The 25,879-nt window shown below is 39.2% G+C and overlaps 1 protein-coding gene across 3 annotated transcripts in view; it reads left to right on the top strand.

Moving 5' to 3' along the window:
• Nucleotides 1-25,879, top strand: part of gosr1 (golgi SNAP receptor complex member 1) — a 105,983-nt gene that overhangs the window by 30,175 nt on the left and 49,929 nt on the right. The gene's annotated exons all lie outside the window — the stretch shown is intronic.

The following is a 25,879-nucleotide window of genomic DNA, read 5'->3' as shown; positions in this document are numbered from 1 at the left end:
ATCGAGGTTAAACCGACTGGCCTGTAGTTGCTGGGTTTATCCTTACACCCTTTTTTGAACATTTGCAATTCTCCGGTCCTCTGGCACCACCCCCATATCTAAGGATGATTGGAAGATTATGGCCAGTATCTCCACAATTTTCACCCGTACTTCCCTCAGCTACCTAGGATGCATCCCATGCGGACCTGGTGACTCATTTACTTTTAAGTACAACCAGCCTTTCTCGCACCTCCTTTATCAATTTTTAGCCCATCCAGTATCTCAACTACCTCCTCTTTTACTGTGACTTTGGCAGCACCTTCTTCCTTGGTAAAGACAGATGCATAGTACTCATTTAGTGCCTCAGCCATGTCCTCTGCCTCCATGCAGATGTCTCCTTTTTGGTCCCTAATCTGCCCGAGCTCTTCTCTTACTACTTGTTTACTATTTATATGTCTATAGAAGACTTTTGGATTCCCTTTTGTGTTAGTTGCCAGTCTATTCTCGTACTCTCTCTCTGCCCCTCTTATTTCCTTTTTCACTTCCCCTCTGAACTTTCTGTATTCAGCCTGGTACTCACTTGTATTATCAACCTGACATCTGTCATACACCCCCTTTCTCTGCTTCATCTTACTCTCTATCTCTTTCGTCATCCAGGGAGCTCTGGCTTTGGTTGCCTTACCTTTCCCCCTCGTCAGAATGTACCTAGACTGTACCCGACCCATCTCCTCTTTAAAGGCTGCCCATTGTTTGATTTCAATCTTTGGTTCCAATTTACCTGGGCCAGATCCGTTCTCAACCCACTGAAATTGGCCCTCCTCCAATTAAGTATTTTTACTCGAGATTGCTCCTTGTCCTTTTCCATAGCTGGCAACATACTGATCAAGAAAGTTCTCTTGAACACACTTCATAAATTCTTCCCCCTCTCTGCCCCTTACAGTACTACTATCCCAGTCTATATTAGGATAGTTGAAGTCCCCCATTATCACTACTCTATTGCTCTTGCACCTCTCTAATTTCCCTGCAGATTTACTCCTCTATATCCTTCCCACTAGTTGGTGGACCATAGAATACACCCAGTCGTGTAATGGCTCCTCTATTGTATCTTAACTCTAACCAAATAGATTCTGTCCTTGACCCCTCCAGGACATCCTCTCTCTCTCCAGCACTGCAATATTCTCCTTAATCAATACTGCCATCCCCCTCCTTTTTTCATTCCCTATCTTTCCTGAACATCTTGTATCCAGGAATATTTAGTACCCAATCCTGCCCTTTTTTGAGCCAGGTCTCCGTTATCACCATGACATCATATTCCCTAGTGGCTATTTGCACCTGCAGCTCACCAACCTTACTAACCACGCTTCGTGCATTTACACACATGTATAAACTCTGAGAAGGAACTGATGGAATAAGGATAGGTCATTGTGGCATTTTGAGAGGATTGCTATTATAACCCTCTTGTTCAAAAAACCCACCCTTGACCCTCCGTCCTTTCTAATTATCATCTCATCTTGAACTTCCCTTTCCTGGAGGTCATCTGTGGCTCAGTTGGTAGCACTCTTGCTTCTAAGTCATAAGGTTGTAGGTTCAAGTCCCACTCCAGAGACTTGAGCATGTATTCCAGGCTGACACTTCAGTGCAGTACTGAGGGAGTGCTGCTCTGTCGGAGGTGTCATCTTTTGGATGATACATTAAACTGAGGTCCCATCTGCCCTCTCAGGTGGACGTAAGAGATCCCATGGCACTATTCGAAGAAGAGCAGGGGAATTATCCCCGGTGCCCTGGCCAATATATATCCTTCAACCAACATCACTAAAACAGATTATCTGGTCATTATCACATTGATGTTTGTGGGACCTTGCTGTGCGCAATTTGGCTGCCACGTTTCCTGCATTACAACAGTGACTACACTTCAAAAGTACTTCATTGGTTGTAAAGTGCTTTGAGACGTCCTGAGGTCATGAAAGACGCTATATAAATGCAAGTCTTTTTCCTCTCAAAATCTTAGAACAAGTCATCATCACCCAGCTCTGTGCCTTTCTTTCCAGAAACTTCCTATTTGAATCCAACTAGTCCAGCTTCACCCGTGTAGTACCACTGATGCTGCTTTGGCCAAAGTCTAAAAAATGACATCCTCTGTGGCATTGACTGTGATGCACTGTTCCTCCTCCTCCTATATCTTTTCAGTGTTTGGAGAGTTGATTATGCTATCTTCCTAAACTGCCTCTCATTCATTTTCCAGTACAGTGAGACTGCCCTCGTGTTGTTTCTCTTATCATTCTGGACACAGTTGTTGCATCTATAGCAATAGCTTATTTTCCTTTTCCCACACTGTCACCTCAGGAATCTGTCAAGGATTGATACTTGGCCTCCTCCTTTTCCTCATCTATATGCTGTCCCACGATGACGCCACTCATCATTCATCTTCCACATGTATGCTGACAATAACCAGCTTTATTACTATGCCACTTCTCTCGATCCTGCAAGCACTTTGGTGCTGCCAGACTAACAGTCTGACATCAAAACTTGGATGAGCCTCAACTTCTTTCAGGTGAATATTGGGAAGGCCAACTCTTTGTGCTCAGCACAACCTCTGCTCGCTTGACATCGATGCCATTTCCCTCCCTGGCCTCTCACTCAGGTTCAACAAAACTGTGCGCAACCATGGTGTCCTATTTGAACCCCAAGCTGTGCTTCTCACCCCATATTTTGTCCATCAGCAAGACTACTTATTTCCACCTCCGCAGAATTTCCCATCTCTGCCTCCACCAGTGAAACCCTTGCCTATGTTTTTGTTACCTCCAGACTTGATTATTCCAGTGTTCTCTTTGCTGTCATTTCCGTAATCCACTCACCATAAACTCCAAAATACAGCTGCTCGTATTGTCCCACAGTAAACCCCGCTCATTCACCACACCCTCTTGGAATTATACTCGCTCCTTGTCCCCAGCGCATTAATTTAAAACCCTCATCCTCAAGTCTCTCCATGGCCTCACTCCATCCCATCTCTGCAACCTCCTCCTGACGTGTCTCCTGCATCCCAGGCACCTGACTATAGCCGCCTGTGCATTCCAGCTTCCCTCCACCCTGCCAGAACTTTCATCTGCTCTTTGGAGCTCCCTCCAGAGACACCCGCTCCTCTGCCCCTCTCTTCCCCTTTAAGTCCTTTTCAAATCCCATCTTTACTCCCAAGCCTTCAATCACCCCTCCCAAATTCTCCCTCCAGCTTCATGTTTGCAGCCCCTTTTCTACTACTCTATAAGGAGCCAAGGGATGATTTTTACATTAAAAGTGCTGATGATGAAAGAAGAAGAATATTCGTACTGGCTAGACTTCAGTATATAACTGATTTCTAATAATGAGAATGGTATTTGAAATACAGGAGGATGTATTTAATGGAAACTTTGCTGGAAAGAAGACATGCATAGAAATGATTGAGAAAACACTTATGTTTTAAATATGACATGCTTCAGAGATGTACTTGAGTCATCTGCATTTAATACCAAGCAGCCACTCGTACTCATTCTCCAGTTTATTTTATAATTTAAAAAAAAATATATAACTCTCATAAAATTTCCTTTTTCATACAATGGGAATGCCATGTGAGCCTCTGGTCAGACTGCCCAGCTACTTGTCTCACCGGTGCCATCACAGAGAGGCGCTCAACTGAGGTGAGGTACTTTTCACAGATACTTTCCTCAGCTGAGCATCTACCTGCAATAGCACAGTTGAGACACATAGCACAGCAGACTGGCACAAAGCTCATATGGGAAGCCACGATTGTGCACCTTCCAGCTGCTGGTTACAGAAGGGCCTGGGAGCAGATCATCTGCCTGTCCTGTCTGTGTTTTTTGCCACCTGTATTTTTGATTGACTTCATCTGTTGATTTAAACTTAAAAAATGATGACCAATTTCAGGAATATTAACATGTAGCCTGTATTTGCATGATTAATAATACAGTCTTGTTTTCTTTAAAAGTAATTCCCTGTATACAGTAAACATGTACTCTTCCTTCAAAATACATTTTAGGGTGTACATATGGCTGACCTACATGTTATTGGCTGCATTCCAGATTCTATACTCTCAGGATATCTTTGTATTGTATAATTTAGGTTTGTCAATAGGAAGTGCTTGGATATTTTAGTTTTAGTCTTGAATTTTGAAGTAGCCTTTGAAAATCAATTAACTTATTGCAGCAAAACTAATTTTGTACTGCTTATATCAGCAGATAGAAGAATGTATGTACGTATTTAACGCTAAGATATGCCATTAGTTGAAACCTACCTCTTTGACCACGCTTTGGTCACCGGTCCTAATATTTCTACGTGGCTCAGTGTCAAATTTTGCCTGATAATGTTCCTGTAAAGTGCCTTGGGACGTTTTTACTATGTTAAAGGCGCTAGAAGAACATTAAAAAATAGGAGCAGGAGTAGGCCGTATGGCCCCTCGAGCCATACAACAAGATCATGGCTGATCTTCGACCTCAAGTCCACTTTCCCGCCTGATCCCCATATCCCATGATTTCCCCTCGAATCCAAAAATCTATTCATCCCAGCCTTGAATATGTTTAATGACTCAGCATTCACAGCCCTCTGGAGGAGAGAATTCCAAAGATTCACAGCCCTCCGTGTGAGGAAATTGCTCCTCATCTCAGTCTTGAATGGCCGACCCCGTATCCTGCGATTATGCCCCCTAGTTTAAGACTTTAGCCAGGGGAAACAATTTCTCAGCATCTACCCTGTCAAGCCCTCTCATAATCTTATGTTTCAATGAGATTGCCTCTCATTTTTCTAAACTCCGGAGAGTATAGGCCCATTCTACTCAATCTCTCCTCATAGGACTACCCTCTCATCCCAGGAATTAATCTAGTGAACCTTCATTACACTGCCTCTAAGGCAAGTATACCCTTCATTAGACAAGGAGATCAAAACTGTACATGGTACTCCAGGTAAGATCTCACCAATGCCTTGTATGACTGTAGTAAGACTTCCTTACTCTTGTATTCCAACCCCCTTGCAATAAAGGCCAACATGCCATTTGCCTTCCTAATTGCTTGCTGTACCTGCATACTAACTTTTTGTGTTTCATGTACAAGGATACCCAAATCTCTCTGAACACTAACATTTAATAGTTTCTCACCATTTAAAAAATATTCTGTTTTTCTATTCTTCCTACCAAAGTGAATAACCTCACATTTCTCAACATTATACTCCATCTGCCACCTTCTTGCCCACTCACTTAACCTGTCTATATCCCTTTGCAGACTCTTTGTGTCCTCCTCACAGCTTACTTTCCCACCTAGCTTTATATCGTCAGCAAACTTGGATACATTACACTCGGTCCCTTCATCTAAGTCATTAATATCATATAATATAATAGCATTATATAAATACAAGTTGTTGTAGTTCATTAGCATTTGTTTTTGTTTTTAAGTATATGAAGGTTTTTGTTGTTAACCAGCTTGGTACTTTTGCTTTGTTTCTGTAGACTAACTCAACGCAGTGCGGTGGCACCGTGTGCTGCAGTTCTTAGCCATCAAGTAGTAGAATTCAGATTTGTGTTTGTAATTGCTCATGTTGTAAGGTTTCTCATCTTTGCTGTGGCGAGATGCTCAGTGTAGGCCAGGCAGTTCCCCATCAGGAGAAAGGGAAGATTAGCTAACGTTCACCTAGACTTAAACTGCAGCATCTCTTGGTGAGCATTGGCTCTGAAAGAGTCTTTAGAATGACCTCTCTGTCAAGGAAAAACATGTGGCATGGGAATGCTTCAGTGGGAGAAAAAGTAGAAAATCATTTGTTTTAAGTCTTAAAATCAAACATAAATACATCAACTAAATTAGGAATATGAACGGTACAGCAAGCAACAATTGTTTTCAAAATATATCATTCAGTAAACTACTGGGGAATGGCCTACGTATATGCTACTCATTGTTACTATGATGTTCTGAGACTAATCAAATGTGGAGTGACATACATTTCCTTTTTGTATTTAACTGCAGGGCTCGTTTCCAGCAGTCATTTGGCTATCTTCATCCAGCTGCTAATTCTCGTAACACTGTAGATCATGAAGTACTTTAATTTGTGTTTGTTTTCCTTTGAAAGGTTTTTAATGAACCATCCTGAGGAGTACGATCCTTGAAATGCAGCTTAATCCTTCTATTTCTAATAGTTTCAGTTGTGCTAAAGCACTATTTATGAAACTTAAATGCTTTTCCTTCAAGCGGCCTGCTCATTGGATACAAATAGAAGTCATGTGCTTGCTGTCATTATAGCCATGGCACTTCATTGTACAGACATGTAAATTTGTTCTACAGAATATTGTTGACATTATGGGAGCAAATCAAAACCATTTTATTGTAGCTGTTAAGTCAGCTGGCACAGCTAATAAATTATGTACTGCCTGAAAAGAAGAATTCAAACAAATTAGGTCAGATTACACATAACACTCTTAATAATTACAGGGAGTTGCACTGTGACCTCAAGGAAAATCAGTCTCGAGTCTTTGATACAAATAAAAATATTAACATAACCATTAATTTATGTCTTGTGCAAGTGAAATGCAACTAAACCTCTCCTCCTTCACCTCAAGCAATGAAGTAATCTATTTCATTACATTTTTCTTATTCTCTGTTAATGCTTTCAAACTGATTGTTCGTCTGGTCATATCACTCTCATTGTTTCTTTGTAAGACTGTTCATATACAATATAAATTAAGATCTTTATTTCATAATCCATAACAAATGTTACATGATCTCAAGATCAGCAGGGTTTATGAACATTAGCATTTTAGATTTTTAATAATATATAATAAATACATCTTAATATCTTAAAGCCTATAACCTGAATGGCTGACCTTTTTTAAGCATTACTCAGAGTTGTTTTCTAATGTTCCATTACTAACTAAATATCATTATTTTTAGCTCATCTGTGTAACCCCTCCTCTGTTAAGAACCATGGTTAAATTGTCCTTTTGATAACATGTTCTTTATTTCAATGAGAATTATATCACGTGGGCATATAATGAATAATATAAAAAACAAATCCTTCATAATTTGAGGGTGTTAAGTTCCACCTTAAGGGCTATTTGAATGTGTGTGCCCAACTGTTAGCATTAAAACAATGGCAGAAATCTTCGTCACTAACCCATCAGATAATTGTAATCAAGGAACCAGCAACTACTTCAGTCATAAAACTGTGATTGTCATCATTGCTTCATCAAGTTGAAATCCAGGAGTTCCAGTTTTAACACCTATGATCTGTACTGGTCAATGACTATCGAGACTGTTTTTGAAAGGATACTCGAGACCAACACAGGTTACTGTAATTATTATTTTATCCCTTTCATTGACAGAATTGTCACTTGCTCCAAATAAATATTCATTCTCCCTCTTGTGAGGTTTGAAACGTAATTCATTTGGAGGAAGAGAATGTTCGGATTACAAAAATATTGTGCGTGTTGTTATCTTCCAAAATTCCCTAGATTCTAGAATGGTCCCAGCAGATTGGAAGGTAGAAAACGTAACCCTGCTATTCAAGAAAGGAGGGAGAGAGAAAGCAGGGAACGACAGGCCAGTTAGCCTGACATCAGCTGTCAGGAAAATGTTGGAATCCATTATTAAGGAAATGGTAACAGGGCACTTAGAAAATCATAATATGATTAGGCAGAGTCAACATGGTTTTATGAAAGGGAAATAGTGTTTAACAAATTTATTAGTGTTTTTTCAGGATGTTACTCGTCGGGTAGATGAAGGGGAACCAGTGGATGTAATGTATTTAGATTTCCAAAAGGCATTCGATAAGGTGCCATATAAAAGGTTGGTACGCAAGATAAGGGATCATGCAATTGTGGGTAATATATTAGCTTGGATAGAGGATTGCTTAACGGACAGAAAACAGAGAGTAGGGATAAACAGATCATTTTCAGGTTGGCAGGCTGTAACTAGTCGAGTGCTTGGGCCGTAGCTATTTACAATCTATGTTAATGACTTAGTTGAAGGGACCGAGTTTACTGACGATACAAAGCTAGGTGGGAAAGTAAGCTGTAAGGAGGACACAAAGGGGGAATAATTGGATGAGGCCTATTATCGGGCACGGGTAGCGTGATCCGCTATTAACCCATGCCCGATGCCCCCTGCGCAGGCAGCACATGAATTTCGTGCTGCCTGCTAATTAGCATGATAGCTCCATGCAGCCAGCGCTACCCGCACTGCTGAGAGGGCTGCATGGAGAATGAGGAAGCCCGAAATGGGGCGTGCTCAGCACATGTCATCGGCAGCCTGCACCTCTTAAAGGTGCAGGTGCACATTTTAAATGGGACATGCACAGTCCACTGGGAGGCGAGATGGATGGCAGGACCGGCACGAGAGTGGGCCCCACACTTCTCCGATGATGCACTGGAGGCCCTGGTGGAAGGGGTGGACGAAAGAAGGGCCAACATATACCCGCAGGGTGGCAGGAGTCCCTCCAGCCTCCAGCTCCATAGGTATTGGGAGGCTGTGGCCCGGGAAGTGAACGCCAGGAGCATAGATTGTTGTTTTTGCAGCTGCTTTAGTTCATGGACATGCATGTAGTCAAAAATTGTATAAAATATCAGATCATTTGCTTTTTGTAACTGATTTAATCACCACCAAATTTTGATGGATTCAGAACAAAAATATCAACCGTGCGGTCGCCTGTGCCAACCATCAGGGCTATTTTTTTGCTCTGTACATGAAAGTTAAAAAGAGAGTCTTTATTGAACTGTGATTGATTATAAACCACCCCAGTGTAGATTTTTAAAAAATTTCTTTTACCTTTTAATATAGAGCAAAATATATCTGCAGGTGTGAGCTGAACAGTAGCACTGATATGAAACATTTGTCTGCTGGATCCTACAGAGAATTGCTGGAAGGAAGGATTTCTCTGCAAAGAAAGGAGTTTGAACAATGACATGGTACTTGAGAGGCCAAGTGCCCGACAGTTCACTTGCCCTTGAAAATTAAGTAACCATTGCTCTAACTCCATGGGATGCTTTTAAAGAACAAGTTTTACTGGGTTATTGAAACTAAGTAGTGTATAGTAGTAACTCCCAATAGATCCTGTTACTTCAAATTTACAAACTTAATTTCATAACTTAGTAAATACAAGAAATAATGGTTTAATTAGCAGGTTTTGGAAGATAAGAGTTTATCTTATTTGGTGTAGCATGAGTCATTTTAACTGTCAGCATATTCCTGTGTAGTATTGGCACAAGATCATGCAACCCTTTTGCTCATAAAAGTAATGCATACAGTTTATAAATATTAATATCATTTGACAGTCATACTATTATTTTCAAATAGTGCATGACCAGTTTTTATAGCTCACTTTTATATTCAAATCTAAACAATGTGCATTAATTTCTTTCATTCTAATTGGTTTTGTGGTATTGAAGTATAACCACAGAGATGGAGTTATATTAATTGTGTTTCTGTATAAAGACAAATTAACTTGATCGGGGTGTAATAACTAAATATTGTCTCAAGGTGGCAGAAGAGAAGTGTTAACTTGCAATACCAAAAATCTAACATTGCCCCTGATGCCATAGAGAAACTGTTGAGGTTTTCAGTGACCTAGCAGTCTCTAGAATTTCACTGTAAGAGAGATAACCCTTCGGTTTCTTCAGGGGTGAGCACACCTAGCTTTGCTGGAGAAAAATTAGTTTATTTTTTAAGTCCCTGTTTGATCACTGGATCACTCACACAACATGCACCTTGACAATAAATCTAAAGCAATCTGGTCCCAATTTTTTTTAACTTTCTAATGAACAGCTCCACAAAAAAACCTCTCCTGTCTCTGATTAAGGATTGTAAACAATTTTACAACACCAAGTTATAGTCCAGCAATTTTATTTTAAATTCACAAGCTTTCGGAGGCTTCCTCCTTCGTCAGGTAAACATTTACCTGACGAAGGAGGAAGCCTCCGAAAGCTTGTGAATTTAAAATAAAATTGCTGGACTATAACTTGGTGTTGTAAAATTGTTTACAATTGTCAACCCCAGTCCATCACCGGCATCTCCACATCTGATTAAGGACACTGTTATTGAGAAGTGAAGAAATATTGTCTCTTTCACTTGTTTCTACCTTGCTTTCATCCTACATCAGTTTTTCTCTCTATCTCTCCTTTTTCCCATTTGTCTTGCTCATCTCTTTTCTCTTTTTTTTCTCCTGTCTCTCACCTTCCCTTCTCTCACTTCATTATCTCCCTCCCTTTCTTATCGCTTTTTCTCCCCATTAACTATGTTGGGGGAAGGAGAGGGGAAATGGCTGCTGAAGTAGCTCAAAGAGCAGATGGGTGCAGACAAGGGCTGCTGTCCAAGAGTCACCGAAGCAATCCTAAATCCAGGGAGAGCAGGCACATACCCTGCTATAGCAGCAGGAGGGAGAGGGGGTGGGGATCAGGCTGGTCCTGTGGTAAATTCCAAATTCATGCAAGTGCCGACTAATGCTCTCACAACAACATCTTGTATTTATATAGTGTCTTTAACATAGTAAAATGTCCCAAAAATAAAACTTTTGCTGAGCTGCTTTACATTGTGGTCCTTCCTCATCTCCATTGCTGCCCTGCCACTTTAAGCAATGTAAATTCTCTTTAAATTTGCAGAAATGCACATGTGTGACACAATGCCCACTGCTTTCATTTCATAAAGAGGTTTGGGAGAGAAAAATGAAGAAATACTAACTCCTGACATGCCCACACTTTGATGGGTTACATACACAAATAGCATCAGTTTTGGATTGTCTGCTACCTCTGGAATTGCAGCTCAAGCCTCAATTTGTAGTTTAGAACACATTTAATTTAATTCTCACTAAAGCTTGACTGAAACAGAAAAAAAAATGTCATGATTTGCTTTCTAGAGATAGAATTTTCTGTCTCTGACCTTCTGATTTGCAATGGCAGTATTCCAGTGATCAAATTGAGATGCTTAAAAGTCAAAGATTTTTTGCTCAGAACTATTACCAGAAGTTGGATACGAGTATTATTTGAAATTCTCAGAAGTATTAAAATATGCATTATACTTTTGATGCCTGAAATGAGTGGAGGGAAGCAGGTGAATTTTCTTTAGGTTTAACTTTCAGGTTAGGTTAGGTTATTGCTTCTGAATCGAGAACAGTTAACTTTCAGACTTCCCTTACTGAAAAGCTCTGAAATTTGTAATGTTGAATCATGGATTATTGACATATAATTGATGAACATTAATGATACTATTGATCTTTTAATTTTTCATGGATAGCTGTTTCAGTCATCCATGTAGATATTTAAGTTTAAACAAATTGTTCCCCAAAGAGCAATTGGCTCGCAATGGGAGAGCTATACTCAAATTGTTATACAGTAAGAAATGTTAATGGCTTTATTTAAAATATGTGGCAGATAATCATGTGACAAATTCCTTTTTGCTCACACTTATGGAATAAAGAATTATTTCTTTCACAAATTTGCAAGCATGAATATGCAGAGATCCGTCCTTATCGAGAGTTAAATCGGAGCTAGCAGTATAATTGAATAGCCAGCTGCACGTCACTCTATAAAGGTGGTACCAGGATCGTACCCATATTATAACTGAGCTGAAATACTTAATTGTAGTTTAGGGGATTTACCGGCTAATCCCCTCAGGAGAGTGTATCGATTGATGATTTTTGTCAATGGTGTTAATGGCAAGTGAGACATTATGTTGCTTTGTAAGAACAGGAACATTATATCATATAATGCATCTGATAATACTCTGTTGTTAAAGTTGAGCTATGTGTAACCCTTGATGGCCACAAAGTCAGATTGCTGTAAATTGGCATATCCTGGGCAACTCCCCTAGAACAGGAAAAAAACAGAAATTGACAACTGTCTTTCTCAATACTTTGCTTTGTATTCAACAAAGTGAAATGGGTGTGCATTAGATGCAGGACTTGCTAGCAAATGTCCCTGTGGCACTGCTCAAGATAAGTCAGTATGCACTTTTTTTTATAAGGACAGGAACATTATGCTATCTTAAACACACTGCATTATTTTGCTGCAAAAGTGTGTTCCAATTAAAGTACAAAGTTTGGTCGTTCAAAAGCTAATTGCTGTTCAGGCTGGAGATCGCAGCACTGGCATTGTGTCTGGGAAAATCAATTAAGAGCCTGCAGGCATTGTGGCTACAGCATTTTGTGTTCACAGAGTACTTTAACCTTTATTTCTTTTATTTTTTTTAAAAGAGCAACACAGAAATTTGCCTTAGACAATGTGTGATCAGCAGGAAGTGTGTGCACATGTAAATTTTTTATAGTGTATGTCCTGTGGAGTTGCACATTCTGAGTCAGGGGATGTAGGCATATATATTAGAGGGCATATGCTGTGTAACTCAAATTATTATCATTGATTTATAGTGACTGAATTGGGGTGGAAGTCTTCGCGTTTATCAGCATAAGAGGAGATATCTTGGAAGGGAAGGTACCTTGAGCACACTGAGAGGATGATCAGGGATTTGACAGTGCTTGTAGTGAATATCCTGAAGTTCAGCAGCATATAGGTGGATTGTTGAGTTTCAAACCACTGGGAAGGGGATCTTGAGATTTGGTAAAGCTGGTGCAATGGAATATGGGGGTTTCCCTCACTGGAGTCTGGCAGTATTGGGCAGAGTCCAGGAAACAGTTGCGAGTTTTACTATGAAACATTTTTCCTCAAAAAGGTTTGCTTTCCTTTGCCTATAATGATAGGATAAATATTATAGCACAGCTATATAATAAAATGTTTCAGTAAAACATAATTGTTTTAGAATTGTAAAGTAATTCACAGATGTAACTGTGTACCCACCCCCCCCCCCACCAAAAAAAAACTCTACCAGTAAAACCTTTTTAAAAAATCAGCTTGTTACTCCTTTTTAAATCACCTTGGAAAAACAAAGAAACTCTATACCATGAAGAAAGACTCCTGCAGTGAGAAAAATACATTTTCTGCAGTCATTCTTTTCAAATTCTAAGTATTCTTCTATTAACAAGTATTGTTTTTTGAACTGTAACGAGATACAAAGTATGTGCACTCTGTTCTCTGTCTGTCTGAGGTGCAAAAAACAAACACTGTAAGCTTTAATGTGAAAGTTTGACCTCAGAGTTCTTAAATTTCTTTGTTCAAGTTGTTTTGAAATCATTTGGAAAAACAAACTGATAAGTACTGTTCTAGGCTGAGAAGAGGAAGGCTTGGATTGAAAGAATCATAATACTGCATCCTGGATATGCACACGCTTAGACTAGCATTCTGGGAATAACAGATACAGGTGTAGTTAGTAACTCTCTTCAGTGATAACTGTGGAAAAAAATATCATTCCGAGCATAAGCTTTGGAAAAAGGCTGAAGCCTCTAGTCTAAACAATAGTAAGGAAGGTACTCAGAAACAAAAAAGATAGTTTGCTATCATGTAAAATAATTTTAAATATTTTAATTTTAAGAATGAGTTTAGGGGGAAACAATGACGGACTGAAAGTTTTTTTCAGCAATTTGATTTGTTGAATTTCAGGTTTACTAGATTTTCCTGAGTCTTCCTAGTTAGAATTGTGGTTTATCTTTTTTATTTCAGCCTATCAAAAAGTGTGATACTATAAATGTGACGTTTGTATAACACAAAATGCAGTAAATTGTACAATTTTTCTAATTTTAATATAGATAGATACAATATAGGTGGTTGTCTTTTCCACACGATAATAGATTGCTTGTGATTTTAAATTTGTTTTGTGAAAATTGGAATATCAGTGTAGAATTATTTAGGTCTAATGCATCTAAAGTTGTGGAGAATTGAATCCCTATATATTATTAGTTGTTTGGAAAAGACTAGCTGTTATCCTGTAATTCAAAAGAGGAAAAAAAGCACTTTTCTGGTTCTGGACTAAATCTAAATTTTTACGGTGATTTAATCATAAACATGTAATATTTATTTTAAAAGCACACATAGTAGTATTGCAGAAATTACTTTAGGGTTCATTGAACTCCCTATGATATGATATATATTTAGACTTTCAGAATGCTCTTAATAATGTTCCACATGAAAGACTTCCAATTAAACTAAAAGCCATTTAAATCCTTGAAGATTGGACTGAATCAGAAGCTGGTTTTCAAAAGCAATGAAACAGTACTTCTGAGTAGAGTAATAGATTGGGATGGGGAGAGGTTGGGTGGAGTCCCACAAAGATGAATCCTTGAACCCCTTTTATTTCTAATCTATAAATTTACATCGTAACCAAAACAGCTGGTTGGATTCACTGAATACTCTTAACATAGAGATAGCAATGATAAAGAATGCAGTACAAGATTTGGAAAAGGAAATTCGGTTTTGTAATTGGGCAGAAACGTGGCGAATGAAAGCTGGCGACCGACCCAGGTACTTACATGTGTTTAAAAGAAAATGTAATATATAAGATTAAAATGATTGTGATTGAGTTAGCACAGGGAAACTTAGAAAGGGACCTGGGAGTAATAGTAGGTGTGCCACTTTAAATGTGGCAAAGTAATTTTAAAAATGCTAATAGAATGCTTGGAGGAATAGCCAAGCACTAGAATATAAGTAAAGAGAAACTACCCTAACAATATTATGTTCAGTCTTGTCACCACACCACAAATACAATTTACTTACATTAGAAGAGGTGCAAAGAAGACCAACAAGATTGACCCAAATATATAAAGATGATGAGCTATGAGGAAAGATGAGAGAAGTTTAAACTTTACGATCTAGAAAAAGGGTAGAGTATCCAATATATTAAGGATTATAGGTAAGTTAAACTCAAAGTATTATTGGGGAAGTTAAATAGAAATTGGAGCAAAAGTAAATTCAGATCAAACATCAAGAAGAGGCTTTGTGCAGTTTTCTAATGAGCAGCGTTAAATATCTAAGAACATTTGACGATTTTCAAAATATGTATGTTGAGAGAATAAATGTGCTGGGGGATTAACTTCGATGGGTTGCATGGCCTTTTCTCATTGTTAGCTTTTTTTCTTAAGCTTATTTCTTTGGGGAGGAACGGCCTGATGCTAGAGGTTATGTTGAATAGATGGTCTCATGAAATTCTTAAAGTTGCAACAGGTTAAGTTTGACAATCTGAAGAATTGTATCTGGAAATACAATGTTATTAAAAATCAGAAGATTCAGAGAAAGGTTGAAATATAGTTTATTCAGCATTTTCTTACCAATACCCTGATCTTACATAGATTAGATTACATAGAATCTACAGCACAGAAACAGGCTATTCAGCCCATCTGGTCTATGCCAGCGTTTGTGCTCCTCATGAGCCTTCTCCCACTCCTCTTCATCTAACTCTGTCATTTTCTAACTATTCCTTTATCCCTCATGTGCTTACCTAGCATTCCCTTAAATGCATCTATGCTATTCACCTGAACTACTCCTTGTGGTAGCGAGTTCCACATTCTTACCACTCTTTGGGTAATGAAGTTTCTCCCGAATTCCCTATTGGATTTATTGGTGACTATCTTATATTTATGTCACCTGCGAAAGCAACAGGTGATCTCTGGTTATGCAGCTATATGCAGGAAACGGAAAACTCAATCTTTGGAATGATTCTGCCATATGCTTAACAAATATTTATTAAAAACACTTAAATCAATCAATGGTGAGCTCTGCCACTCTAGATTACAAACCTATGTGACTTTGTTTTATAAATTATTAATCAAAAAATGATTCAGTCTCTTTAATTCAAGGGCAGGCTGGTGGGGTTCATGGTGGATGGTGAAATCAGCCAGGGCTTGCACTTGATCACTGTCCAGTGATCCTTGTTGGAGAATGTATATCTATGAACTCTAGACATCAGGCTTGGCTGTAATGCACCCATGGCCTAAATGCCTATTGTCATTCACTGTCTATAATCACAGAGGAAGAGCAAGATTAGAGAGGGGTTTCACTATCATAGAACCATACCCCAGTGTGAATGGCTAATGGGTACATAGATTTCTTGCCCCACACTGAAGCCAGAGGGACTGTTTGTGATTTTAGGGCTCTCAGGAAATGCTAAATGAAGTTTGTATCTTGTGCTTTTTTTAAAAACAAAGCACTCTATTAAGACAGCAAGAGTTTTATATCCCCTGACTACTCATGCAGCTGCCAACATTCCATATGGAATTAAATTTGATTTAATATTTCAGTTACAATTATTGATGTACAAGTATGCCCCTATTCACAAAACTAAACCTATTGACAAGGATGGTGTTTGCTATGGCACAGGAGATAAGTTTGTCTATTTCCAATTAAACTGTGGATCGAGGCAAAGAATATTAGGAAAGTATAATTATCGGTTTCAATGGCCCTTCTCATTGAGGAACTGCATTTTAAAAACCCTAAGCATTATTGGGGCTAAAGATAATATTTAAAAAATTCAGTAAAACCCCATAGGACTTGGTGTCTTTGACAAAGGAAGCAGTTAACTACTTGTCTTTTTTTCCAATTGAATAGGCTTATCCAAAAAATCCCTCTGTTGCTTTGATACTTCAGGGAGCATTACATCGTCAAAACAGATAGTCAGCTCTGCTACTGTAGAATTACACCCCAAAGAATCTCTAAATTACTTATTTTGATTTGGATAAACAGAGTCTCTCTCTTGCTGAGATTAATGGTAAAGATGTAGCTTGAGTCTTTCTGCTTAATAGTGGGAGCCAGCAGCATCTCTGCACACTTATAAAATTCAAAGAATTTTGCATGAACACCCTTAAAAGCAAAGCACAACTTTTCATATGTGTATCAACCTTAAAATACTGCCACTTGGATGGATGATTTTGCAACCTTCATGTTTTTAATTTTGTCTTCATGCCAGCTGCTTTGATGAATTCCAATGAGCTTATTTTCAGGCTGCAATCTGCTGTAAGGGAGTTGCTGCCACTAACGCTAGTTTTGTGCAACATAAAAACAGTTTTTGATGGATTGTACTTGTCAAATCAATAAGAGATTTAAAAGTGGATCCTGAACACTCTTACCTATCCAGTCGTAGCCAGAGAATCTCCTGCAATGGCTTCTCTTCCTGCCCTCGCTACCTCTGGAGTACCCCAAGGATCTATCCTTGGCCCCCTCCTTTTTCTCATCTACATGCTGGCCCTCGACAAGATCATCCAGAGACACAACATCAGGTTCCACATGTTCGCTGACGGTACTCAGCTCTACCTCACCACCTCCTCTCTCAACCCTTCCACTGTGTTGTCAGACTGTTTGTCAGGATCAGCAGAAATTTCCTCCAATTAAACATTGGGGAGACTGAATCCATTGTCTTCGGCCCCCGCCACAAACTCAGTTCCCATACCAAGTCCACCCCCTTGGTCAATGTCTCAGGTTGAACCAGACTGTTAGCATTCTCGGCGTTCTATTTGACACTGAGCTGAGCTTCCGACCCCACATCTTACCCATCACAAGACCACCTACTTCTATCAATGTAATATCATCCGTCCGCCCCTACCTCAGCCCATCTGCTGCTGAAACCCTCATCCATACTTTTGTTGCCTCCAAACTCGACTATTCCAATGCTCACCTGGCCAGCCTCCTATCTTCCACCCTCCATAAACTTAAGCTCATCCAAAACTCTGCTGTCCGTATCCTAACTCACACCAATTCCCATTCACCCATCGTCCCTGTGCTTGCTGACCTACATTGGGATCCGGTCCACTAATGTTTTAAAAATCTCGCCCTCGTGTTCAAATCCCTTCATGACCATGCCCCTCCATATCTCGAACCTCCTCCAGTCCTACAGCTTTCTGAGAACTCTGCGTTCCTCCAACTCTGGTCTCCTGTGCATCCCCGACTTCCTTCGCCCCGTTGGCGGCCATACCTTGATCCGTCTTCAGGGCAGGAACCTTCAAACGAAAACACACTGATTTGTTCAGTTTTGTGTATGACTGGCAGTTACCTTAGAATTTTAGCTGATAGTTGTTCAAGTCCAAAACTGCTTGTGGAGTGTTTGTGTCTGAGCTTTTCAAATCTTTGAGAGTGGATTGGAACCTTGAAGGAGAGCGAGCTTAGGCCACTTAACGCCTGCAGTTGGAAAAACTAGGAAAAGAATACTGCATATACATTGGTTATACACAAATAATAGCTTAGCATAAAGTCTATAAACATTTATTTTCATTTGAGGGGTTAGTTGGTATAATATCCACTATAAATAGATAAATGCATTAAATTACTGTTATAGATTCACTTGTCCATTTATTCAACAATTTTTAAAAAAATCTAAAATGGGTTCTGGTGTTGTGTTGCACTGCCACTTTCCAGGGACTTGAGAAAATTCTGGCAGAGGCACGGGAGTGGCCAAAGTACATTTTAAAGAAAGGTTTTACGCTTATTATCTCTGGGTATGTTACCAAAAACTTAGGTAGATATCAGGGCCAGTAAATATACTCTTGATATATCATAGAATCATAGAAATTTACGGCACAGAAGGAGGCCATTTGGCCCTCGTGTCTGTGCCATATTGGCCCGGATTTTTCTTTGAGCGGCTAACGAATGGTCCCCGCTGCTCGTTAGACTTGCACTTACCCATAAACTTTTCTTGTTTTTTTTCACAGTAAGTTCCTCTCATGGGCCACTGAATCCAAAACAGTGCCCTTTACAGGGCATCAGGGGCCTGTGTGAACAGGGCAAGCAACTGTCTATCCCCTTAACCAATCAGACCGAAGCAGTGATGAGTCAGAACCAGTAAGTGTAAGAATAGTGAATTCAGTGTCAGATCAGGTACAGAATGCAAAATAAAGAGAGGGTAAGAAATACTGAATTAAGATACAGAGATAAAAGAGACAAAGAAAAAGTAAAATTATATATTTTTTTAAATGTCCAGCAACAATTAAAATCTGAAGGAATGAGCCTCCACACTTGTTAAAGTTAATTTTCAGTGCCAGAGAGGTTGTTTGGCAGTCATTAAGACTTATCTCGCCGTTAAATATGTGCTTAGACTTAAATAACTTGACCTGTCCTCTTTTGGCGCGATTAGTTCATATCCATCAGGTCAGTGCAGGAACTTCACGCGTTCCATTTATTTGAACGGTGAGTTAGCCGGCGATATGTTGTTCTCATGGAGTTTACGGAAGAGCAGGGCATCTGGTGGAGCAACTTCCAGATTTCCGCGTTTGACTGCGCATGCGCGGTCGCTGAAAGCTGCAGTACCAGATGCACAGAAATAACAGTGAGTACTGTTAGGCTCGCTGTTATTTTCAGAGCAAAATCCAGCCCATTGTTACTTGATGCAACAATGGCTATTCAGTTACTTATAGTTTACCCCATAAAGATGGTGTTCAGGTACAGATGACCCAAACTGAACAGGGACTATAGTGAGAACTGATCTGAGTCAGTTAATGTACATGGAGGTATTAAATTATCAAACTTATATATACACTGACATTCTGAATATGCAGGAATTGCACATGAGCTCTTGTTAGCTTGATTTGAATAACCTGTGTTGGTTGTGTAGGGTGGATATTTTGCACTGAAGTGTTTATGCATATGACCCACAGTAGCAAATTCATGTGCAAAATAGTTAAGAAATATTGTTGAGATGATTTTAAGATACTTGAACACCTGGTAAATTTCCAGGGTAGTCGGAAAGCACCAAAACGTCTGTGTGTTGTAAGTTATATGAATTTTAAAATTTTTAATTATTCTTTGGTCTACATTTTTGTGCAGATTTCCTGAGTTTTCCATGTACATGATATTGTGTTTGATCAGTATTAATTATCTGCAATAGTTTGTGACGTTCTAGTGATAGCGGTGAATAAAATGGATGAGTTTTGGGGCAACCAACCAATATATGATTAAATTGCTCCAACTCATCACTTGTTAATAAATAATTTCAGATGGTACAAGCCCTCTTTAGATGTGCAAAACACATGGAACAGCTTCCAGCAGGTGAAAATGAAACCAGGCAAGCTAGTCCTTAACCAGTCTTAGAGTCTGAAACTGTGATAACAATATAGGGAACTGCCGTTAATGATTTTTCCTGTCTTCCTCCGTTAAGCTGATTTGGCATGTGGAAGTAAATTATTCATTTCTATCTTGTGATAACATTTTTCCATCAAAAGATTTTTGGTATTCTGATGAATCAAATGGGAGTGATGGTGTATCAGCTGACTAAGGTATTGCAGCTGGGCTCTGACAGCAAAATCAGTAGGTCTCAACTGCACAGATTGATGCATCTCAGTGCAGTATATAGGTGTACGGTATTTCTGCTATACCTAGAATGGCCAAATTGTTTCATTTCTATCACTCTGCCTCTCTAGTCTTGAAACATGAGATTTTTTTTTGGCCAGTTTACTCTTCTGCATTCCTGAAGATACTGATTCTTGCCTGGGTATGTATCCATGGTCACCCACATCTCTCTGGTTCCTTACCTAATTTTATGTGAGCGAAGATGGGGCATTGCCTAAAACGTGCAATTTTGATCCACTTTCTTGCACCATTCTACCAAATGGCCATCTTTGTTAACATTGTGTGATTAATTTATGTTGAACATTTTAGATAATATAAGTTTCATCTGCTGCAAATGCATTCAGAGCAAATTCCAAATTGAGTAAAAAGAAAATTTAGATGAGTAGTTTTTATTTTAACTATACAAATTTTAATGTACCTTTTATGTATTGAACTTGTTAGTATGGCAGCTTTAAAAATGTATGTCATCATTAAGCAGTTTGTATCATGACCAGGCCTTTTTCAAAAAAATAAGTCTTTTGGGGGTAATTTTAACGTAACTTCCCAGTGGGAAACGGACACGTTCAGATCGCTGCCAGTTTTACACACTGCCCAAATTTACTTCCCATTGGAAAGTAAAATCGGGCGGCTTGTAAAATGAGCGACCGAACTTGTCGCATCCCTTTCCCACAAGGTGGGTTAGGTTAAAATTGCCCCCATTGTCTTTTTCTATCCTGGTGATTTGTTTAAACTGAATGCTAATTATGTCCTATGGGGATCTGACCTGGACAAGTTACTGACCTTGACAGTGCCAGAAGCTGAGGTCACATGTAGAGAGAGTTAACAATCAAGAACTTTTCAGCTTCAAGGTGTACTAATTCAGCAGTCATGACTGTGAAGTTGAGTGGTTAAAACTCTAAACAAGAACTGAGAATGTCAGCAGCACTCACTGTTTAAACAGACACGTGCAAGCTTCCTGAATGACTCAGCAAGTTTATCCATTGAATAGCTAAACCATACAGACCAGGAAAATCCCAGCTTCAATCTATATCTGTGCTGAGCTAGCTGATCCCAGCTAGGGTAGTGGTAGCAGCATTACATGGGTCAGTAAGGGGAAAATCAACCCAAATGTTCCCCCCTGATGACTATCGAGATGTCCCTGCTGGAAATGTGCAAGTAGAGACAGGATTGGGCTCACCTGTGATTTTTTTTTCCCTCATGTGCTATTCTTATATTGGGTTTAGTAGTGTGCTAATGCCATCAGCTCTGGGTGTGTGTTTCTCCCACAGGTGGCAGCATCCTTAAGTCAAGTTTTTGCCTCCTGTTGTCTTGAGAGTGCAGCAAGTTTATTTTGGAGCTTCCGCTGGCTGCAATACTTGTGCATCAGGAGCTGGTGGCACGAGCACAGCACTAAACCAATACGATAGCAACTATAATCTATAGGTTACCAATACACGAAGCTGGCCGTATGCAGTCAGTGGAAAAGAAATAGGTTTCATTGTGGTGTTGACTACCCAAAATAAAGAGCGAGCGAGCTTGCATTTACATAGCACCTTTCACATCCTTCACTTTTTTTGTACAGTGATGATGTTTGAGGAATAAGTGTTAGCCAGGACACACAACTCCCCTGCACCTCTTCAAATAATGTTGGATCTTTTACATCCACTTTAGAGGGCAGATGGGCCTCAGTTTATCGTTTCATCCGAAAGATGACATCTCCAATAATGCAACGCTCCCTCAGGACTGCACTGAAGAATCAGCCTGGATTATCTGCTCAAGGAATAGGAAAAATACAATTTTGTAGCAACATTTTGTGATCAGCTTTTAATGTTTTTGACTGGTTTAGGTGTGTTAATATGCTAGCTCATGCTACAGGATGGGATAGAATATTTTTCTGTTGTCATCCTACCAGATTGCACACTCTATTGGGACTTGAACATCCAACATTTAAAACTTCAAAAACTCTATTTTTAAAATGGATCGTATTTTACAAAAATAAAAGCTGAAAATACTGGACTTACTGCTTGTCAACATCTGAAGAGGTGAATTAATGTTTCGGATAGACACTGTATCAGATTTATTTCAGATTTTCAAGGATTTTCTGGCTTTCCTTGTTATTACCTCCAGATTATCTTTTATTTTAATTTCTAATTTCTCTGGATTGCTTATGAATATGTTTTGTAAATTCCTGACTACAATCTGCTGTGCTTGTGTTACATTCAATTTGTATAAAACAGCAGGGTGCCATTGCTGATCAGCAGTTTAATGCCAAATGAAAACTAAACAAAAATATCTAAAATTACATGCTGATTAATGTATTAAAGCAGAACTGCCAAAAGTATCAAGTTTAAAAATCAATTAATATCTAAATCTAATTACAGTGGCACTTCGATTTGCAATGCCTTTACTGCAGTGTCAGCAATAATACAACTGATCTCATTCTAAAGAAGAAAAGTTTATGCACAGCCCTCTGAAGGAAGCCAAATTAAAAAAACTGCATTTATGTAGCGCCTTTTCATGTCCTCAGGACGTCCCAAAGCACTTCACAATCAAAACATTTTTGAAGTACAGTAACTGCCATGTAGGCAGTCATGGCAGCCAATTTGTGCACAGCAAGATTCCACAAATAGCAAATGAGGTGAATGAGCAGGTGGTCTGCTTTTGGTAGTTTTGGTTGAGGAATATGTTGGCTAGGACACCAAGTGAACTCCCTGCACCTGTTCAGGAATTTTATGTCCAGCTGAGCAGGGAGATGGGGATATCTTTGAATAGCACTGTGGGATCTTCTATGATCACCTGAAAGGGCAGATGGGGGCCTCGGTTTTATGTCTCATCAAAAAGACGGCACCTCGAACAGTCCCTCTGTACTGCACTGAAGAGTCAGCCTAGATTAAGCTCACTTTATTGGTGTATATTTCCAAATCCCAATTTTTATTTTTAATTGTTTGGACAAATTGTACTTCATTTTCAACGAGATACTTAAAATTCTAGAACTTAAAAAATTAAACTATATAATGCCAAATGTCTTTTCCAGATGTGATTCCAGAATACCTGTTCAATAATTAAATGGAGCTGGGGTGAATGCAGGAGAATAAAGAATAAGTTTGCATTTTTTAATGTATTAGTTCTCTTGATAGTCTTCAACTCATAATTGAGTACAATGCACAAATATTTTTCCTTAGTGTGTAGAAGTCTTGGAGTACACACACTTGGGTTCCTTTACAGACACGTTTTCACATTTTTTTGTAAACTTATAACTGAAGTTGCAGTGCCCCAAAGTATTTTTAAAACTATTAAGCGAGACCGGTTATAAATGTTTATCCAAAAATCACAGGCTGGCAAGTGCAGAAGCTGAGAACACTGGCCCGACGGTCACATCATGACTGACACCCAGCCCAGTGTTTTCAACTCTGCACTCGCCAGCGTGGGATTTTTTTTTTCTACCCATTCAGTTTTAAGATGTGGAAAATCGTGGCCAGACAAGCACAGAAGTGAAAAATGCTGGCCTGGGTTTTGACTTTAGGAATGGGTTGCTTTGGCTGAAAAGCACTCAGTATGAGAGTGGAACATCTTGGAGTTAGTACCCAGCCCATATTGTCTGGAAATTAACTGTGAAAACTGTTAACATCTCTAAGGACTGCTGCAAAAGTTGATGACAATCTAGACCCTGTTTTTACAAACCTCTTTAGCAAACAGATCAAGAGCATCATAGGTAGGAGCGTGGGAACAGATCATTTGCCTGCTTGCCTATCTTCACCAGAATATGATGGGATAAGTAGAGGAACCTAAATTAGATACAGGATAGAGCAGAAATCACTTTGTTGACTTAGATGAATGGAAAATAGTGTGACTTGAAACTGCATAATGCAGATAAGTGGATATGGCTGGAGTACAAATTACACATTGCAGTCAATTTGCGCCCTGCATTTTAAACTTCACGTGGCCGTATTCATTTAATCACCCTTGAGCGCCTCTTTTTTTATTTTATTTAATTTTCATGAGGCTTATGATATCGGCTGATCATTGCAGTGAGTGGAGATTACCTGATAAGTTTTTTTTTTAAAACTCCATATTTTCCTAGATTTTCTTATTCTGTGTTTTTCTATACATGGTGACCTGATGGTAGGAAGGAGGTTAAACAGTTATAATTTCCAATGCAGCTTGGGTCACCAGAAGGAGGTGCCAGGCACTTCCTCACAAGGGAGAGAAAATTAATAGTTGAATCATCCAACCCGCCTCTTGAAACCTTTTAATGATTGTTGCAAAGTCCTGTCGGTAGTGGTTTGGGAGGTCACCAGGTGTTAGAAAGATAATTTTTAAAAATTCTATTTTATTTTCCCTTCCTCAAAAGCCTCCTGTGTCATACATTATACTGCACTAGAGAATGTGATATAACACAAGGGAAACTGAGAGTGGAGGGAGGGGTGAGGTGATGCGAGAGAATAAGAACAAACTTTGCGATAGAGGAAAATGATTAAAGGATTTATTTTAAAGTAAATATTCTTATGAAATATCACCACTGTGTCTTCTCCAAAGAACAATGCTTGGTTGATGATGAAGTTTCCCTGGCTGTTTGTAAAAGGTCAGTGACTGGAAAGCAGACCCTGGGGATAAATTCAAGCATTGTTTGCTATTGCTTTAATCCCTTGCGTAATAACTCTCCCTGAATTATTTTGAGGAAAAACAGATGTCAGATTTTTTTTTCTGCAAGCATGCTGTGATGCACAATTTGTTAGCTATCAGCTCCCCATGTGCCTCAATGAGTTTAGCCAGTAAAATACCGAACCAAAGCGACCAGGTGAGTCCAAAGTTCAATCTCCATTCTGTGCCAAGTCAGCTGATATCAGCTTGGGAGTCAGCGGGGTGCTAGACTTGGTTTCAGCCCATAGGTTAGGGAGGGTGAAATTGATTGGTTTTTGATCGGTAACCATTGGCCCATTCTGGAAGTGCATGTGTTTGGACGTTGGGTGAGGACTTGATTGCACTCATAAAGGAGCAATGGTCCCTGGTGAAGTAGGCTGCCACACTGTTTTGTCTGAGCTTGCAAATGAACCAGTGTCACTTGGGTGAGCTACTGGAAGGCTACCTGTAGAATCCTACCTCCCAGGCAAGGAGTCAATGCATTCAGGATAGTAGGGGGAAAATAGGCACTTTTTAAAAGGGGTAAACAGTAGCTGTAAATTACAAGGATGCTGTTGGAAAAATATATCTGTACTTTAGCATTCATAAGAACATTTTAAATATATAGTATTTAGTGAACCCCCCCCTCCCCCCAACAAAAAAAAAATCACAGCCCTTTTGTTGAGCTAAACAGATGCAATCGGACTGCTGTGGGGTACTACTGCCTTTAAGTAAATATGTTATTTATGGTGTAACAATGATATGTCTGATAGGGTTAACATAAAAATATTATGTTTTAATGTTCTGCTTCAATTTACATATCTACCTTAGTTTGCATTAATTTTTCCAACCTGTTCAAGTGTTTGTGCAGCTGTTAACAGAGCCCTCAGGTACCATTAATGCAAGTATTTATGGTCTTAAATAGCTAAATCAGGTTATTTTACTTGCAATTGTATGGCTTCTGCCATCTGTTCTGAGGAGCTTTAAGGCTTCCAGAGGGAGTTTCATATCTGTTTTGGTTAACGGATGATGAACCAGTCCTGTATTCATTGTGATGATGGAAACTGCTGCTCTTTCAGTTATCAAATATATTCCTAGATCCCTTGGAAAGGAGCTGTCTCCCTGTTCTAG

Source organism: Heptranchias perlo, chromosome 28 (assembly GCF_035084215.1).
Source record: "Heptranchias perlo isolate sHepPer1 chromosome 28, sHepPer1.hap1, whole genome shotgun sequence".
In the NCBI taxonomy this organism is placed as follows: domain Eukaryota; kingdom Metazoa; phylum Chordata; class Chondrichthyes; order Hexanchiformes; family Hexanchidae; genus Heptranchias; species Heptranchias perlo.
This window is presented reverse-complemented; position numbering and strand designations above follow the sequence as displayed.